Source organism: Macaca thibetana, chromosome 5, assembly GCF_024542745.1.
Source record: "Macaca thibetana thibetana isolate TM-01 chromosome 5, ASM2454274v1, whole genome shotgun sequence".
NCBI lineage: Eukaryota > Metazoa > Chordata > Mammalia > Primates > Cercopithecidae > Macaca > Macaca thibetana.
Window position 1 is genome coordinate 148,035,073 of NC_065582.1, and position 20,474 is coordinate 148,055,546.

The window sequence follows — 20,474 nt, forward strand, 5'->3', positions numbered from 1 at the left end:
TTAGAACAATCATCTCTGCCACATCCCAATTAATAATCTGGACAAGTTAGTCAACATTCCTGTGCTTTCAATTATTCATTTGTTCATGCACATAGATTTTTAGGTCAATAAAATAATGTACATAAAGTACTTAGAATCATGTCTGATACACACATACACAAAAGACACCCAATAAGTGGTAGCTCCTATTACTAACTGTATAGTGCACACCACCATACATCTTCTACTTGCCTCTCAGAAAGCCTTGGCTCTTGTCCAGGTTTGGTCAACATGGAAAGAGAAAACTGAGGTCCACCCAGATATGCTACATGCTAGTGCATGCTAAGTTGTCACAGTACAAAGGCAGGCCCTAGGCTTACAAACTGGAAAAATTCATTTTCCTCAGTGTCCCCAGAGGTTACGCATGATAAGCTCCTTAGAGACTGATGTATATAAATCAAACTTTCTATTTATAAATTATCATGAGCAATTTAGTTAGCAAATGCATTGGGTATTTTAGTTCTTAGAAGTAAATGATAATATCTTTAGGATGAGTTTATTTTATACAATGGATACATTCCTGAAGACTGCATTAGCCAAAACTTATGTAACTCAAAGCAATTTTTCCCACATTAATACATTTAAAGTATGAAAGAGTAGATTTCCCGTGCACATAAATCTACACCAGTTGGTACATAATTGCTTTTTAATGGTGCTTTTCATTTCTTCGGCATGATCTCTGATATTTTGCAGAAATCAATCTGCTGAATTATAAGCATATAATATCATAATGGCTGTCTGGTCTTCTGCAGAGCCTCTTTATGACATCTAAAGTGCAGAACAAATGCACTGCTCCTGGTGCTTTAATGTGCCATCACGTTATGAATGCTCACATGACATGGCCATAGGATGTTAACAAAATCACATTTCGATTGTCACCAAAATCACTTGGAGTTCTGAGCTGTGTGAACAGCAGCGTAGTCTACGAGATATCTGCAAAAGGAAGAGAGGATTTCTGTTTTAGAACTGAAGTGGCACAGTTTACAATTCACTTGTCTGAGCAGTTTTGACATGAGCAATTCTTGATTTTATTTTAATTTGGGGGATTTGCACCATTTCTCATTTTGAGCACAAAATGAGACCTTATGAATGTTCCGTATTACACAATTTCAAATACATGTAACTCAAATTCACCTAAAACATGACTGTGTTGTACTGACAAATTATTGCCCTTTCCATCTTTTCCTTGTCAAGGAGGATTGCGTAGGAGAGAGACCTTGACTTTGGAGCTACCAGGGAGATCTGCATCTAATTCAGTTCTTTGTCACTTACTAGCTGGGTGGGACTTCATTTCTTCATCTGAGAAATGGGAATTATAAATGCCTGTCATAGAGGGTGATTCTGAAGATGAATAATACTATCAAACATTTATTAGGGGGCTTCCTATAGGCCACCCAATTTATATATATCATTGCATTAATTTTACCGAAATTCCATGGAATAGAAATTTTTAGTCCATAGAGAAAATAGGGCTCATGGAAGTTAAGTAATCTGACTCAGGCCAGATAGCTAGTAAACAGCAGAACTGAGATTCGAACTCAGGTGTGAACTGACTTCAAATCAAGACACATTCCTCCTTATTGGAATTAAATGAAATCACGTCTCTATTATGTCCAAGAATAATATCCAACATGCTAGTGGTAGGATCTTGTAAAAGAAAAAAGAAAAAAATAATTTACAAAGAATAATATCTGACATAAAGCAGATAATTATAGATGGAAATTAGTATTACCATTATTATGGAAACCTTCTTCCCCATGTCCAAAACACACACACACACCATCTGTACACTACATTGCCTTAATCTTCTATTTATTTTCCCACACAATGTTTATATACATACGCGTACCTATACACATACCTGTACATATATAGTATGACAAGAGAAATGAATTTTCTCAAGGCCTTTCCAGAGAGCTTACAAAGACAAATACCTACTGCTTTTCCTCCTAGAACAGATAGCACTGGCAAAGTCCCCCAGTTATCTGACAATAAAGTAAGTATATGTATTAGTTTCTTAGGGTTGCTGTAACAAAGAACCACAGATTGAATGGCAAATAAACATTGATTTTATTAAATTCAGAGGCTTAGAAGTCTGAGATCGTGGTGTCAGCAGGATTGGTTCCTTCTGTTGGCTGAGACGGAGTCTCTGTTCCAACCCTCTCCCCTAGCTTCCGGTGATTTGTTGGCAATTTTTGGCGTTCCTTGGCTTGTACACTCATCATCCTAATCTCTGCCTTCATCTTCACATGGCATTGTCCATTTTCCTGATGATGTCTCATCACATTATCTTCCCTCTGTGTGTGCAGGTCTGTGTCTGAATTTCTCTCTTTCGTAAGTCACACCAGATTAAGTCTACCATAATGACTTTGTTTCAACGTGATGACCTCTGTAATGGGCCTGTTTCTAAAGAAGGTCACATTCTGAGTTACTGGGAGTTAGAATTTCAATGTATCATTTAGGGAGGACACCCAGTGTGCAAGAAGATTTGTGTGTGTGTGAAAAAGAGAGAGAGAGAGAGAGAGAGAGAATACAGGTGAGCAGAGCTAACACTGGACAAAAGCATTGTGGGAGTTGATATTGATTTGTTGTCGAAGCTCATCTACCTGCTAGAATCTCTCTTGGTGTCTGGCATGTTGGATGTGTTAATGCAAAAATCTTAGGATTGCAAGCGACTCAATTGGAACTAGATTAAGCAAAGAGGGAATATATCGGGTTACACAATCAAACCATAGAAATGGCAGGGGTGGCCTGGTGTGGTGGCTCCCACCTGTAATCCCAGCACTTTGGGAGGCTGAGGTGGGCGGGTCACTTGAGGTCAGGAATTCGAGACCAGCCTGGCCAACATGATGAAATCCTGTCTCTACTAAAAGTACAAAAATTAGCTGGACGTGGTGGTGTGCACCTGTAGTCCCAGCTACTCGGGAGGCTGAGGCAGGAGAATCGCTTGAACCCCAGAGGTGGAGGTTTCAGTGAACCGAGACTGCACCACTACACTCTAGCCTGGGCACAGAGGGAGACTCTGTCAAAAAAAAAAAAAAAAAGAAAGAAAGAAAGAAAGAAAGAAAGAAGGAAAGAAAGAAAGAAAGAAAGAAAGAAAGAAAGAAAGAAAGAAAGAAAAGAAAAGAAAAGAAAAGAAAAGAAAAGAAAAGAAAAGAAAAAGGCAGGGGAGGAGTAGCCAAAGAGCCAGGGACTTGAACGCTGTCATTTCTCTCTCTTTCTCTGCTCTTTTCTGCATGCTGCCTTCTTTCTTCTGGCTTTCTTCATTGAGGGTGCAGGCATGATGTCAGACCACTCCTCACTTCCATTCTTGCAACCCTGTAACCAGAAAATTAAGAGCAAAGCCTTCTTGATTGGTTAGGGAAGCAAGCCAACAGGCTCTTCTAGGATCACATGACCTTCCCTAAACCACCCCTTGAATGCCAACCCTTAAACCTGAGTCATATGCTTACCTCTAGCTAGGGGTCTAGGGATACTAGGATTGGCATTACTGAAGTTCGAGAGGAACAGTTCCCCAATGAAGGGGATAAAATAAACAGGGCTTTGGGCACATGTGCAGCCCAAGACAGAGCTTCAAATTTGATTTCCTGCAAGTTTGTCTACAGGGCTACTGTACCTGAGTGGAGGGCTGAGTTGGGCTTTTGCTGTCCTGGAATCTCATTGCTGTCCCCGATTGTTGGGTATGAGTTGTGGTGGAGACTGCCTAGCTTCATCAAACTCATTGCCTCCTTTTTCCTGGCACAGAGCTGCGCTGTATTTTGCAGCCTCTGTTGAAGTTACATCGCTGGTAAGCACTGGCCAAGTAATTGAGTTCTAGCCAAAGGGTGATTAGAAGTGACGTGTGCCACCTTTATATCTGCTCCATAAAACCTCCCATTCTCCCACACTTTTCCCTGCTGCCAGCTCGAAGCAGATGGGCGTGGCAACGTGAAGTCACGTGTTGAAGTTGATGGTACCGCAGGATGGAGGGAGCACAGATTCCTGAATCTCTTCTTGGAGAAGGCCCATCTGCTCACCAGGAATCCCATTTGAGACTTTACGTGAGAGAGAAACACACGTCTATTGTTGTAGCAATTACAAATTTCAGAGTTTGCTACAGCAGCGAGTGTTACTCTAACCAACAGAATTTCTTCCTTTTTTCATCAATCTTGCTTTCCCAAGTAGCCACAGGGGATACTGAAGCCAACAGAGCTGGTTTGAATTCTGACTCTGTACTTACTAGCCAGCCACTCTGCATCTTTGGGTGCAGTCTTCTTCTTTATAGAATGATCATGCCTACTTCACAAGGCCAAAGTAAGCTTTGAACGCTAGAGGGAAGATGCATGCTGTCATCGCAGAGTAGGTGTTGACCGTATTGTGTTTTTCAACTATCATAGGGTGACTTCATCCAGAATGACTTCCCATATGGCTAGGGCTGCTTTGGAGAAATATAGTCTCAGCTAGGAGATTCTTCAGTCTCAGAAAAGAGGCTTCCTGAATCGGAACACTTTATGTCCTTGGGCTATGGTAAAATGCCATTGCCACTGATCCGTCATTCTACCAGGAGGCAAACCCCAGCAGATGGTAAATCCCCAGTTCTAGCTCTAACTCTCTGGAACCCCTCAGGTAGGAATAATTCCCAATTCCAGGCATGTAGCTCTCTGATTCTCTTTTATTCATTTATACACTTATTCATTTGTTCATTCATTCATGCATGTGTCCACCTGTCTGCTTATCCATCCATCCATGCAACAACTATTTACAGCGTGCCAACTCTGTGCCAGGCAATGTGCTGAGAGCTAGAGATGCAGATGTGAAAAGGAAAAGCTCTCCTCACTCCCATCGAGCTTCCATTCTACTGAGAGGGCAGACAAGAGAGCGACAGACGCTATGGTAGGAGTGAGTGGTATAGGGTGCTATGGAGGCTCAGAGAGGGCACTTAGTCTAGGACTCGGAAGAGGTGTGTTACAAGTAGTGATGCCAAGCACAAGTTTTTCCTGGCAAAAGAATGGCAAAACTGGTTCTACCACAACTACCAGCTACTCTTGAAATCAACTTTTTGGGGTCTTCTACCAGCCTGCTGCATCATGAAGATATACCACCACTACCACCACATCTACCACCATCACCACCACCAGTACCACCACCATCACCACCACCACCACCACCATCACTGCCACCTCTACCACCACCATCACCACTGCTGCCACCACCATCACCACCACCGCCACCACCATCACCACCAGCTCCACCACCAACACCACCAGTACAATTATCACCATCACCACCACTGCCACCTCTACCACCACCACCACTGCTACCACCACCAGTACCACCACCACTGCCACCTCAACCATCACTGCCACCATTGCCACCACCACCATCACCACTAGCTCAACCACCATCACCACCACCACCTCTAACACCACCACCAGCACTACCACTATCACCACCACCACCACCAGTACTATCATCATCACAACCACCACCATCACCACCAGCACCATCACCACCACCACCACCACCACCAGTACCACCATCGCCACAACCACCACCACCACCAGTACCACCACCATCACCACAACCACAACCATCACCACCACCACCACCACCATCACCACAACCACAACCATCACCACCACCAGTACCACCACCATCACCTCAACCACCACAACCACCACCATCGCCACCACCACTATCACCAGCTCCACCACCACCACCACCAGTAAAACCATCACCATCACCACCATCACTGCCACCACCACCAGTACCACCACCACTGCCACCTCAACCATCACTGCCACCACCACCATCACCACTAGCTCAACCACCATCACCACCTCCAACCACCTCTAACACCACCACCAGCACCATCACCACCATCACCACCACCAACAGTACCACCACCATCACCACAACCACCACCATCACCACCAGCACCATCACCACCACCACCACCAGTACCACCACCATCACCACAACCACCATAACCACCACCATCACCACCATCACCATCACCACCACCACTGCTTCCACCACCATCATCACCACCACCACAACCATGATCACCACCACCACCACCATGACCACCACCACCACCAGCACCACCATCACCACCATCAGCACCAAAACCACCACCAGTGCCCCCATCACTACCACCACCAGCACCACCATCATCACCATCACTACCACCACCACCACCACCATCACCATCACCACCGCCATCACTACTACCACCACAACCACCATGATCACCACTACTACCACAACCATCATCACCATCACCACCAGGACCATCACCACTGCCACCATCAACACTATCATCACTACCAACACCACCACCAGCACCATCACTATTACCACCACCACCACCACCATCACCACCTCCACTACCACCACAACCACCATGATCACCACCACCACCGTCATCATCACCATCACCACCAACACCATCACCACCACCAACACCCTACCACCACCATCACCACCAACACCACCATCATCAACACCACCACCACCACCATCACCACCACCACTACCAACACAACTGCCAGGATCGCCACCACCACCACCATCATCACCATCACCACCAATGCCATCACCAACACCAACACCATCACCATCACCACCAACACCACCACCATCACCACCTCCACCACCACCTCAACCACCACAATCACCACCACCACCACTGCCTCCACCACCATCACCACTACCACCAGTACCATCACTATCACCACCACTAACACCACAGCCTCCACCACCACCACCACCACCACCTCCATTACCACCACCACCACCATCATCACCTGCACCACCAGTACCACCACCATCAGCATCACCACCACCACCATCATCACCACCACCACTGCCACCAGTAACACCACCATTACCACCACCACCACTGCCACCTCTACCACCACCACCTCTACTACCACCACCTCCACTCTACTACCACCACCTCCACCACTACTACCACTACCACCGCCACCTCTACCACCACCACCACTGCCACCTCCACCACCATCACCATCACCACCATTACCACCACTACCACCACCATCACCACCACCACCATCACCATTACCACCATCACCACCACATCTACCACTGTTGCCACCATCACCACTACCGCCACCTCTCCCACCACCACCTCTACCATCATCACCACCACCTCCACCATTATTACCACCACCACCACCACGATCACCACCACCACCATCCCATCATTACCACCACCACCAGCACCACCATCATCACCGCCACCTCTAGCACCACCACCATCACCACTACCACCACTGCCACCTCTACCACCACCACCACTGCCTCCACCACCATCACCATCACCACCACCACCATCACCACCACCACCTCTACCACCACCTCCACAACCATCACCACCACCTCCACCATCATCACCACCACCACCACCACCATCCCACCATTACCACCACCATCATCACCACCACCATCACCACTACCATCACCACCACGACCATCACTGCCACCATCACCATCATCGACACCACTACCACCACCACCACTATCACCATCATCACCTCCCTTTCTAAGCTGCACCATGCTGAACTTCAAAATTTCTTGAAAATATCATCCCCTGGGGAACCCTATGGCTATTTTTACCTCTTCCACGTATGCCTTCCTCCCCACAACCATCACTGTTCCACTCAAAGGGGCATAAACATCTATAAGGCATTCTGTATATATGTATTTATATAATCTTTTTTTTTTTTTTTCAGAGTCTTGCTCTGTCATTCAGTCTGGAGTACAGTGGTGCAATCTTGGCTCACTGCAACCTCCACCTCCCAAGTTCAAGCAATTCTCGTGCCTTAGCCTCTCAAATAGCTGGGACTCCAGGTGCACGCCACCACGTCTGCCTAAATTTTTTGTGTTTTTAGTAGAGACGGGGTTTCACTGTGTTGGCCAGGCTGGTCTCAAACTCCTGATCTCAAGTGATCCACCTGCCTCGGCCTCCCAAACTGCTGAGATTACAGATGTGAGCTAGCAGCCTGGCCTATAAAGTCTTAAACATGCTCACAATATATATGTTTTTTTTTTTTGAGACGGAGTCTCGCTCTGTCACCCAGGCTGGAGTGCGGTGGCCGGATCTCAGCTCACTGCAAGCTCCACCTCCCGGGTTCACGCCATTCTCCTGCCTCAGCCTCCCGAGTAGCTGGGACTACAGGCGCCCGCCACCTCGCCCGGCTAGTTTTTTGTATTTTTTAGTAGAGACGGGGTTTCACCGTGTTAGCCAGGATGGTCTCGATCTCCTGACCTCGTGATCCGCCCGTCTCGGCCTCCCAAAGTGCTGGGATTACAGGCGTGAGCCACCGCGCCCGGCCAATATATATGTTTATGTATCTTTGTAAGTATATGCCAAATGCCTAAAATGGAATATAGATGTATACACGTTTGCACAAATACACATATGTGTATGTATACGTAAGGCATATGCATACATGTGAACAGACATATGTGTAATCTTCAAATTTTCAAGAAAACAAATTGTTAAATTGAGGTTACGTATTGCTACCTACCTCAGAAATCAACCTTTATTAAATTTTCCCCAAAGCAGAAATAAAAGGCAGTCTATAGATTATTTTGCTATCAGAGACAACCAACAAGCCCAACAAACTGTGGAAGTGCCTGGCTGATGTGAAAGTTATTCTATCGTTTTTCCTTTTCTTTTTAATTAAAATTTATTTATGTATTGACAGTGTTCCACTCTGTTGCCCAAGGTGCAGTGCAGTGGTGTAATCACAGCTCACTGTAGCCTCAAACTCATGAGTTCAAATGATCTTCACACCTCAGCCTCCCGAGCAGCGGGGACCACAGGCATATGTCAATTTTTAAATTTTTTTGTAGAGAGGGAGTCTTGCTAGGTTGCCCAGACTTGTCTCAAACTTCCGGCCTCAAGTGATCTCCCACCTTAGCCTCCTAAAGTGCCAGGATTACAGGCATGGCCACGCGGCTTGTCTTACCTTTTTTCTTTCTTCTTTTTTTTGAGACAGAGTCTGGCTCTGTCGCCCAGGCTGGAGTGCAGTGGTGCGATCTCAGCTCACTGCAAGCCTCGCCCCTCGGTTCACGCCATTTTCCCTCCTCAGCCTCCCGAGTAGCTGGGAGTACAGGCGCCCGCCACCACGCCCGGCTAATTTTTGTATTTTTGGTAGAGATGGGGTTTCACCGTGTTAGCCAGGATGGTCTGGATCTCCTGACCTCGTGATCCGCCCGCGTCGGCCTCCCAAAGTGCTGGGATTACAGGCGTGAGCCACTGCGCCCGGCCGCTTACCCTTTTTCTTTGAGGAAGATGTTTTTATTGGAATAGTGTTAGCAGTTTCTTCCCTTCTCTTAGTATCTAGAATAATGAGCCTAGTGCTGTGGCTCATGCGTGTAATCCTAGCTCTGGGATTGTTAGAATTTCTGATGCCCGTGAAAGTGGCCCTTTGGGTTGAGAGAGAGGAGAAAAACTTTCTCTTATATTTTATTAATAACCAGGAGAATTATGATGATGATATTAATAATAGCAATAATCAATATTTAATTAACACATAACACTCCCCGTGTGCCAGGCACTATTCTAAGTGTTTTGACATGTTGCCTCGTTTGCGCCTCAGTGTTTGAGATGTTATCTCGTTTATGTCTCATAAGTACTCCGTGAGGGAGGCTCCAATATGATCATTAAACAGAGAGGTTTAATGACCTGCCGAAAGTTACACAGCAGTTGCAGAAGCAGGATTTGAACCCCGACAATCTGGTTCTAGATTGCCACGTTACCCTTAGCAGCCCTGCTCTCACGCAAGGCAGTCCTGAAAGGACAGGAAGAGGAGCCGTTTGAGCCGGGAGGAGGTGCTCCGAGAACCCTCAAGAGGACCCGGGCCCTGAACTAGAAGCCCCACGTGCCTGGGCCTCCCTCTCCAGCAGGGGGCGCACATAGCCCACATTTTCTGGGCTCCCTCTAACCACAGATACCTCCGCTTATTGAGAGCTGGAACTCCTGACTTTTGTGGGAAAGGCTCTGATCTCAAAACTTTCTCCAGCATTCTTTAAGTATTTACAGTGTACTACTCAAAGGAATGATGCGGTACATGGCCATAGCCAAGGGAATGATTCAGGACCGTTCTTGGAGGACCTGAAATGGGTATCAATAAGCAGAAACCCAAGAAGCCCCTATAGGCCCCAAACTTACAACAGCGCTGCCTGGTTCCAGATGAACCACAAACACTCCAAGCCGGGGTTTTTCTTAACACACCCCGAAGACATTCTATTAAAATAGCCCTGCTCATGGGTGGCCTCCCATGCATGAGTCCTCTCACATGGTTTGCACGCTGATGGGGCCAGTGCTGAACTCACCACATTAGCCCTTTGGAACACGTGCTGAGGTGTGTCCTCTCTAGTGACGTTTGTCACATCCTTTGCAAGAAACTAGCTCACAGAAGCAGTCCCTGAAGGCCAAACCTCAACCTGCACCAGAGGCAGAGAGGCCAGGAGACGAGGTTTGGTAGAATTTGTACCTCTTGTGGTGGTGGGGGGAGGAGAACGGCTCAGTGAAGCGCTCCTTCCACCCTTTTAGTGCTCTGCAGTAAAGACTGAGTTAGGGGCTCAGGCCTGTAGTGGCAGCATTTTGGGAAGTCAGGGCGGGTGGACCACTTGAGCCCAGGAGTTCCAGACCAGCCTGGGCTACATGGCAAAACCCTGTCACTACAAAAATATACAAAAATTAGCCAAGCACGGTGGCGCGTACCTGTAGTCCCAGCTACTGGGGAGGCTGAAGTGGGAGGATCCCTTGAGTCTGGGATGTGGAGGCTTCAGTAAGCTGTGGTTGTGTCATTGCACTCTAGCCTAGGTCACAGAGTGAGATCCTGTCTCAAAATTCAAGGGGAAAAAAAAAAAAAAAAAAAAAAAAAAAAAAAAAGACTGAATGAGAGGGCTAACTTAATGGCGACCTCTCAGACTCAGAGCAGGAACAAAGTTGGTTGCCCTGGGACTTGAAAAGTTTCTTCAAAATCCTATACATTTGTCAGCTGCTCTCAGGAGCCCTAGCAGGCTTCAGGGGTCTCTCAGCCCCTCTGCTATGGTCTGAATGTTTGTGTTTCCCTAAAATCCATATGCTGAAATCCTACCCCCTAAGGTGATGGTATTAGGAGCTGGGTCTTTGGGAGGTGATTAGGTCATGAAGGCAGAGGCCTCCTGAATGGGAGGCGTGCCCTTATGAAAGATGCCCAAGAGAGACCTCCCACCCCATCCACCTTGGGAGGACACAGTGAGAAGGCACAATCTATGAACTAGAGGGCAGAACCTTGCCAGATGCCAGCTCTGCCTGTGCCTTGATCTTGGAGTTCCAGCCTCCGGAACGGTGAGAAATGAATTTCTGTGGTTTATAAGACACCCAGTTGGCTGGGTGAGGTGATTCACGCCTGTAATCCCAGCACTTTGGGAGGCTGAGGCGGGCAGATCATGAGGTCAGAAGATGGAGACCATCCTGGCCAACATGGTGAAACTCTGTCTCTACTTAAAAAAAAAAAAAAAAAAAAATACAGAAAATTAGCCGGGCGTGGTGGCCGGTGCCTGTAGTCCCAGCTACTTGGGAGGCTGAGGCAGGAGAATGGCGTGAGCCCAGGAGGTGGAGCTTGCAGTGAGCTGAGATTGTGCTACTGCACTCCAGCCTGGGCAACAGAGCGAGACTCGGTCAAAAAACAAACAAACAAACAAAACAGCCAGTTTATGGTATTTTGTTATAGTATACCTTCCAAAGTGGTGCCCTTTCTCTATATACTTTGGCATAAGACATCTGATTCAAAATTAAATGAGAGCGACCATAAAGAGAAATACCCCACTGCCAGCTTGCAGGGAAGGGCCATAGAAGATCGCTTGGGTTCAGACTCTAGTTCTGCTTCCTGGGGGCTGAGCAGTCCCTGGGGAGGCAATTTACTTTTCTCTGTACCATGATTTTCTCACCTGAAAAATGAAAATAATAAAATGCATGCCATAGGGTTGTTAAGCGCATTCAACGAACCAATGCATGTGGTTCTAAGCGCAGCACGTGGCCCACGCAGTAAGCACTAACTGAATCTTAGCTGTTGTGATTTCACCTATTCATGCAGGCCAGGACTCTGAGGAAAAAAGGAAATCTCTTGCTATTGTCATCTTTATTGATACCGTCACACTTTTTTTCTGCTCTGGGTGGCGCTGGCAAACTTCCTGTCTTCCCCAGGAGAACTTGATACCCCTGCTCCCACCTCCCCCAAAGGCAAACACCCTCCTGCCAGGTAGCAACGGGATGCCATGCAGAGGCATTCTCTCCTGGAATCAGGTTCCTGGGTATTTGTCCTCAGGGCCAGTCGTTGGAGTTGAGGTCAGTTGAAGTTCAAGAGGGCCTTTATTCTGACTTTTACTGTATATTGATTTGCGGTACTTAGAAGACAACGTGTTTGTCCTCCTGGCCTTCAGGGCCGCGGCCAAGGCCACAACAATGCAGCCCTTCTTCAATGGCCCTGTTACCTTCCGGGAGCAGGCAGGGTGTGGCGAGAACTTCTGGGTGGCAAGAGCTCCAGGGTGTGGTGAGAACTCTGGGTGTGGCTGCCCAGGGCAGGCCTTGGAGAAAGCAGTTAAGAAACAAGCAACGAGGCTTGGTGCCCCAGGTCTGAATGTTGGAGCCACCCGTGGTTCTGGCCCTGTTATGGAGTAGCTATGGGGACCCAAGTTCTCTGCCCCTCACTTTCCCCGGCTGTCCAGCATAACGGCAGCAGCAGTAACAGCAACAGTGTACTTTTACTGAGTACTTACTGCCCACATGTGGGACTTCGTAGCTCTCCCTTAACGGTACCCTAGAACTTAAAGTATAATAAAAAAATAAAAATAAAAAATAAAAATAAAAAGACCAGCCACTGCACCTGCGTTCTATACCTACTCTTAGCTTTGTGACCTTGGAGACGCCGCTCCGGCCCTTGTTCCTCAACTTCTTAATCTGTAAGAAGTGGGGCAGTTAAGAGTGCCTTCTTTGAATTGCAAGAGGATTAAATGAGAAAGCCTGGGAATAGCTCCCAGCCCAAGGTAGTATTATGAGCAATACTATGATAAATTTCACATGCATGATCTCATGTCATTTTCATAGCAATACTGTGAAATAGGTTCTCTACAGGGGAGAGGCTCAGAGGATGCAGAAAGAAGCAAGCAAAGCTAGGATTTGACCCCAGGATTATATAGTTCTGAGTCCCAAACTCTGGATCTGAAATCAATGGGCCTTACTGCCTTTCATTTGCCACCGTCACCTGAAGAAACACTTATTGAGCAGCTTACTAGGAGCCAACCCATTGTGACCATATTGAATTGGTTGAAAGTTCCAATTTAACACAGTTCATAAGCACTAATAGAGCTTCTTCTGACCCGGCACTGGGCTGGGTCCCGGCTCTATAGCAGTGACAATGGGGAGTACTTAGGCCCACAAGAAGATCACAGGCAAATCTGCAAACAAATAACAGCTCCTGTTGAGATCCAACACCTTTTTAAGTCTCCATATACTCTCTGCTTGCAACTCCATTTGGAAAATTTCTTGGACTTCCTTATCTCCTTTAAGGGCCTTAAATAAAAACATCTGCCCTCTTTTGCTTGAGATTTCCATTTCTAGATTGAGGTTTAAAAAGAACTGTGAAGGCCAGCCATGGTGGCTCACACCTTTAATCCCAGCTGTTTGGAAGGCTGAGGCAGGCAAATCATATGAGCTCATGAGTTGGAGACCAGCCTGGGTAAGATGGCAAGACTGTCTCTACAAAAAATACAAAAATTAGCTGGGCGTGGTGGTATGTACCTGTAGTCCCAGCTGTTCAGAAGGCTGAGGTGGGGGGATGGCTTGAGCCCGGGAGGTCGAGGTTGCAGTGAGCTGAGATCGCGCCATTGGACTCCAGTCTGGGTGATAGAGCCAGATCTTGTCTCAAAAAATAAAATAAAATAAAATAAAATAAAATAAAAAGAACCATTAAATGAAATGACACAAATAAAGTAACTGGAGAGCTGTATATCCGTTTACTCTTGAAAGACTAGAAAGATTTGGCCGGGCGCAGTGGCTCACGCCTGTAATCCCAGCACTTTAGGAGGCCAAGGCAGGTGGATCACCTGAGGTCAGGAGTTTGAGACCAGCCTGACTAACCCCATCTCTACTAAAAATACAAAATTAGCCAGGCGTGGTGGTGCGTGCCTATAATCCCAGCTACTCAGGGGGCTGAGGCAGGAGATTAGTTTGAACCCGGGAGGTGGACGTTGCGGTGAGCCGAGATTGCGTTATTGCACTCCAGCCTGGGTAACAAGAGTGAAACCCTGTCTCAAAAAAAAAAAAAGAGACTAGAAAAATTTCATAAGGGTTCAAGGAAAGGAAAGACCTCTATTGGGTATATACTGCTGTGGGTGAGGGCCTCCTTTAGGAAGTGGGCTTTGGAAAATTGCTTCTGGATTCTGGAAAAGAGGTCAGGAAAATGTCACTCACTGAGAAACTAGGAAGAAAGTAGTTAATGAGATGGACTATTTGCAGGTATAACCCACCCCCAAGATGAGTTGTAGCCTAATGCCCAGAGGAGACTCAAAAGACCAAAATCAAATCCATGCATTGATGAACCATGTATATTTACAGAACACCCTTTAGGTACTGTGTTAGTTAGGGTTCTCCAGAAAAACCAAACCATGAGACTAAGGTGTGACTAAACTACAGTGAGTGGCATGCCCACATTTAGCACTGTCCACCTGGGATCAAGTGACCAGGGAACCCAAACCGCGAATGAGGAGGCTCTTCTGGTGCCTGTAGAAAAATCACCAGCACTGTGGGTAAGAACATGGACCCTGGAGCCAGATTGCCTCTTACTGTAGGAAGTGCTCACCTTGAGTAAATGCCTTACCTTCCCAAGGCCTCACAGTTTGGAGCTCTTGGCAGGGAAAGCATATCTACTCCATAGGTTTGTCATGAGGATGAAATGGGCCATCAGGTGTAAAGTGCTTAGAACAGACCTGGCACACAGGAAGCCTCTATAAGTACCAAAGTGATATAAAAGAAAATTCTCCATTTCTGGAGAGGCCTAACAAGCTGATATGGTTTGGCTGTGTCCCTACCCAAATCTCATCTTGAACTGTACTCCTATAATTCCCACGTGCTGTGGGAGGGACCTGGTGGGAGGTCATTGAATCATGGGGGCGGTTCTCCCATACCATTCTCACAGTGGTGAATAAGTCTCATGAGATCTGATGGTTTTATAAGGGGTTCCCGCTTTCGTTTCTTCCTCATCTACTCTCTCGCTGCCGCCATGTAAGAAGTGCCTTTCGCCTTCCACCATGATTGTGAGGCCTCCCTAGCCACATTGAACTGTAAGTCCATTCAATGTCTTTCTCGTGTAAATTGCCCAGTCTCTGGTGTGTTTTTATCAGCAGTGTGAAAAAGGGCTAATACACAAGCCTAAAGGGGTTTCTCTGGTCCAGCGGGGACCTGGGCCCTCCTGGGGCTGGATAAACCTTAACCCATTGACCCATTGAGGATCAATGCCTGCTTGTAGGGCTGCATGCTGCCCGCGCGCTTTCGTGCTTACATCAAGGCTTTAGACCCTCATTTTAATGTGGACCACGTATGTAGGTTTCCCTGAGCCTGACAGCCTCTGAGTGCTCACAAGAAAATCAAAGTCCCTGCTTGGATATCAGAGGACCAACCCCCAAAGCAAATGAGCCAGGTTTCCATCAGAAAACGGATGGTCCAATATCACATAGCAGCAGAACCAGGACCAGAATTCGTTTTTCCTGGCTTCAGTCTTGGGCTTTTTACACCTGGAAAGGAAAATAAAATACTTCAAATGTGCAAGAATAAAGTTTCGAGAATGTCAAGCTGCACTTAGAAATACTTTTTTTTTTTTTTTTTTAAACAGAGTCTCGCTCTGTTGCCAGGCTGGAGTGCAGTGGCGCGATCTTGGCTCACTGCAACCTCCACCTCCTGGGTTCAAGCGATTCTCCTGCCTCAGCCTCCTGAGTTGCTGGGACAACAGGCGTGCACCACCACTCTGGGCTAATTTTTGTATTTTCCATAGATATGGGGTTTCACCATATTGGCCAGGCTGGTCTTGAACTCCTGACCTTGTGATCCACCCGCCTTGGCTTCCCAAAGTGCTGGGATTACAGGCATGAGCCAACGCGCCCGACCTTAGAAAGACATTTTTAAAGTACCCAGCAACTGCAGACTTCCATTTAGATTTTTTCTCTCTGTACCGTCTTCACTCATGGGGTGTGGGTTCCCCCTGGGTGGGACCCCCAGAGGGTTGGTTGGTCCAGGGTTCAGTGAGAATGGGGAAGGTGGGCCCAGAGGCCCGGCAATAAGACTGAGGGTGGACAGGCCTGGTTTTAGAATCTGGGGCAAGGGTTTGAGAGCACGTGGACTTGAGGAACCTGCAGGGCTTTGGAGAGATTGAGAAACGGGTTGAATTAAACAGAAACTGGATGTCAGGTAGGCCCTCAAAACAGGAGTTCTTACACTTTTTCTGTTAGAGCTGCAAGGCATTCTGTGGTTAGGGAGAGAAGGGCCTGGAGGTGCTAGCTTGGGTGTGGCCTGGGAGATTAGAGGGTTGCGGATAAGGCTCGCAACCCCACCCACTTCCAAGCCCTGGGGGTGTTAGAGCAGGACTCAGAGGATGCCATTCTATCAGAAGGAGCTTAGGTTTGGCCCTATTGACAAAGCCTTAAGGGCACAGAGCCTCCGGGGAGACAAGGGGCCTTTAGAATCCAGGAAATCTGAGTTGGAAAGCTTTCGCTGTTCATATTCCATTGCATTCATTCCAATGCAACCCAACACATATTTACTAAGCATCTACCGTATACCAGGCCTGGGAATGCAACAATGAACAAGATGGACAGACTCTTCCTGCCCACATGAAGGTTATACACAGAGAGACAAATAAAAATGCAATGAAGTTGACGTTTAATGACAAATTGCAGCGCAAACCCTGAGACTGTTGTGATGAAGAATAAAAGAGGAAAGCTGGCCTTAGATGGGGCTATCCCAGGAAGTGACTTTTCCTCTGCCCAGTGGCAGGATGAGGGCCCCCCACGGGATAAGTGGCTGCTAGTTAACAGCTCACCTCTCTGCAGTTTTCCCTTCTCCAGAGTGGAGCCTCTTCTAATCCTTTTTGCTTCACCCAGCCCTCTGATGCATTTAAAAGATTTTTTTTTCTTTTTAAATTACCGTAATCTAGATTTTCCAGTTTTTCTTGGCAGGATATTTGATGTGCTGTAGGCTACTCCATCCTACACCAAAGTGGTAGGTTTCTTTTTCTTTCTATTTTAACTATACAAATTATACATGAATACAGGATTTTTATAAAAATTAATTTTAAACAGGAGTATATGCAGTAAATTGTGACAGTTCTTTTTGTCCCTTTTCACCAGACTTCCTGCCAACATATGTAACTAAACTCTTTCACCCTCCTTGGTGATTCTCCCCTATGTGCAGTTGTAACACCCTGGCCTGTCTGACTTTCTGCAGTGGCTGGGAGAGGAAAGAGGTAGTTTAACCTGGCAGGCAAATTTGGGAAAAATTCTAGGTGTGCTCAGCCCAGGGTTTCCCTTTCTTCCTCCTGGGAGTGAGCTGTCTGCAAAAAACACCGATGTTCCTCAGCCTCTACAGGCCCTCCCTAAATGTTACCAGCTCAGCCCCAACTCCCCAGTCCCAGTAGGGAAGGCCACTGCCAGTCCTGTGCTGCCCTGACTGGGGGCAGGTAAGCTGGCCAGATCCTGGGCCTCAGTTATTAACAGTAGGCCATCTGGACCTCACACTAAGCACGTCCTTCATCTTAGCCTTTATCCAAAAAAAAAAGGGGGGGGGGAATATTTTGGAAATTATCTGATGTGACTTTGGTGGGACCGAATTCTCCCTCCAAATCTCAGCTGCAAGAGAAGCGAGGGAATGTAATTTTTAGTTTTCTAGACTGTGCGGTACAGGAAGGTAAAGGATAGCAGAATTTGCCACCCCAAAATATACCGCTTGGGCATAAGGATTCTTTTGAGCTAAAGACAACTGAGAAGAAGAAGAAGATACATGGAAAGCTGTCATCCTTTTCCCTATTTGCCTAAAAGCAGGATACAAATTTGTACAACAATTAATCGCTGATAATCCTAGACCCTTATCAGTGAAAAGACAGCATCAGAAGATTCATATAACAAATTTTACTGACTGGTGCTGACCTTCCATATATTTACCTGTCCACAATTTGCTGCCCTAGAAACTCAAAGTTTTTCTGCTTTGTCTTGTTATGTCTTTGAAATTTATTGTTTTTTTTTTAAAAAGGTGCTATTTAAGTCCAAGTTCTAGCCGCCTGTTTGGGATACTCATCCCTGAATTTTTCCCATGTGTATACACATGTTGATAAACCTCTGTTGTTTCTTTCCCGTTCACCTGTCAGAGCCTCAGCTGAGAACTTAAAAGCGTAGAAGGAAAATGATTTTTTTCCTCCCGGACGAAGGCATATTTAGAAAGAGTAGTTTGACCGGGCATGATGGCTCATGCCTGTATTCCCAGCACTTTGGGAGGCCGAGGCAGGCAGATCACTTGAGTCAGGAGTTCGAGACCAGCCTGGCCAACATGGTGAAACCCCACCTCTACTACAAATACAAAAATTAGCCAGGCACAGTGGTGCGCACCTGTAATCCCAGCTACTTGGGAGGCTGAGGCAGGAGACTCGCTTGAACCAAGGAGGCAGAGGCTGTAGTGAGCCAAGATCGCACCACTGCACTCCAGCCTGGGCGGCAGAGTGAGACTGTGTCTAAAAAAAAAAAAAAAAGAAAGAAAGAAAGAAAAAGAAAAAAAAGAAAGAGGTACCCAATTGTGCATATCTACCATGAGCATTAGTAGTGTGTATGATAGTTTATCTTTCATCTCTACACCCTAGAGGCAGTTAGTATTTGAAGTGGCCTAATCAGGAGCCCACAGTTGAGGTGTGTGGCTCTTCGTGTTAAGGTTGTATGGTTGTATCATCTACCTCTAGTCACGGCAGTCAGCTGAATTTTATCAAGAGAACCTGACAGTTGTTGCCCAGTAAAATTAGTTTGGATCTATCTGCAACAGGTTCCTAGAAATTAGATATGTACGGATTAAATTTTGATAAACACTATCAACTTACTTCCTAAATGATCTTTGTCGGTCTTCCTATTCACAGTGTTTGATAATGTCTCTCTTTTTTTTTCTCATTTGCATGTCCTTCTCATTCATTCTGAAAGTATGAATAGTAACATAGTGAAAATATTAACTGATTTGTTGAGCAAATTTCAAATGTTGCACTAGGTATTTTACAAACACAATTTCATCCAATCCTAACAGCCCTATCAGCTAGTTATGAACTGCTCCTGTTTTACAGACCAGGTAACTGAAGCTCAGAGAGCTTAAATAGCTTGCAAGGGGGACATAATGGTAAGGAATAAAACAGGAATGTGGACAAAGGCAGTCTGTTCTGAAGCCTGTACGCTTAGGCACAAAGATGTCAAAAAGAGAGACAGACTTAATGACAAGGAGCCAGGCTATAATCCCAGCACTTTGGGAGGCCGAGGCGGGTGGATCACCTGAGGTTAGGAGTTCGAGAACAGACTGGTCAACGTGGCGAAAACCCGTCTCGACTGAAAGTACAAAAAAATTAGCCAGGCATGGTGGGCGCCTGCAGTCACAGCTACTTGAGAGGCTGAAGCAGGAGAATCGCTTGAACTCGGGAGGTGGAGGTTGCAGTGAGCTGAGATCATGCCACTGCTCTCCAGCCTGGGTGACAAATCGAGACTCTGTCTCAAAAAATAAATAAAAATAAAAATAATAATAATGACAAGGGTTGCTATTGTTTTAAGAATATTATTTAGTTAGTATTTGATTTTTCAAATGATATCTCAGGCTTATAGTTATAAGCCTGTTCTCCAGTTGGGCAGAAATAAAGACTTATTTTTTAAATGGAAAGCTATGCTTAGGATTTAAGGAGCTTCCTATGAACTCGGGGTGGAGTGGATTGATTTAATTTCTCACCTGAACTGTCTGCATGGGAGATGAGTGGAAGTATAATTGCCTCCATTCTAGAACACAAAAAGAAGACCAACTACTCCCAGTTTCCAAGTGACCAGTTCCAGATTCCAATAAACAGGTTCAGCTCCTGATTTAACATTTGCCCTGATGTAGTAATTTAGAGGAAGACACAGGTGTGTGTGTGTGTGTCACAACACACACACACACACACACTCATGTCCCTTACTTAAAAACAGTCAGGGCTGGGCGTGGTGGCTCATGCCTGTAATCCCAGCACTTAGGGAAACTGAGGCGGGGGGATCACGAGGTCAAGAGTTTGAGACGATCCTGGCCAACATGGTGAAACCCCGCCTCTACTAAGAATACAAAAATTAGTCGGGCTTGGTGGTGTGTGCCTATAATCCCAGCTACTTGGGAAGCTGAGGCA

General features: G+C 46.4%; 1 long non-coding RNA gene across 2 annotated transcripts; it reads right to left on the bottom strand.

Annotated features, from left to right (window-relative positions):
* Positions 1-529: 529 nt before the first annotated feature.
* On the bottom strand, positions 530-20,155 carry LOC126954598 (uncharacterized). Of its 2 annotated transcripts, XR_007725654.1 has the most exons (5): positions 20,051-20,155; positions 19,170-19,259; positions 15,600-15,831; positions 13,841-13,962; positions 530-972 (listed from the first exon to the last, which is right to left on the bottom strand). It is a non-coding gene; the product is annotated as an uncharacterized LOC126954598 (long non-coding RNA). The 2 variants fall into 2 exon arrangements; XR_007725655.1 differs by lacking the exon at positions 15,600-15,831.
* Between the last annotated feature and the right edge of the window lie 319 nt (positions 20,156-20,474).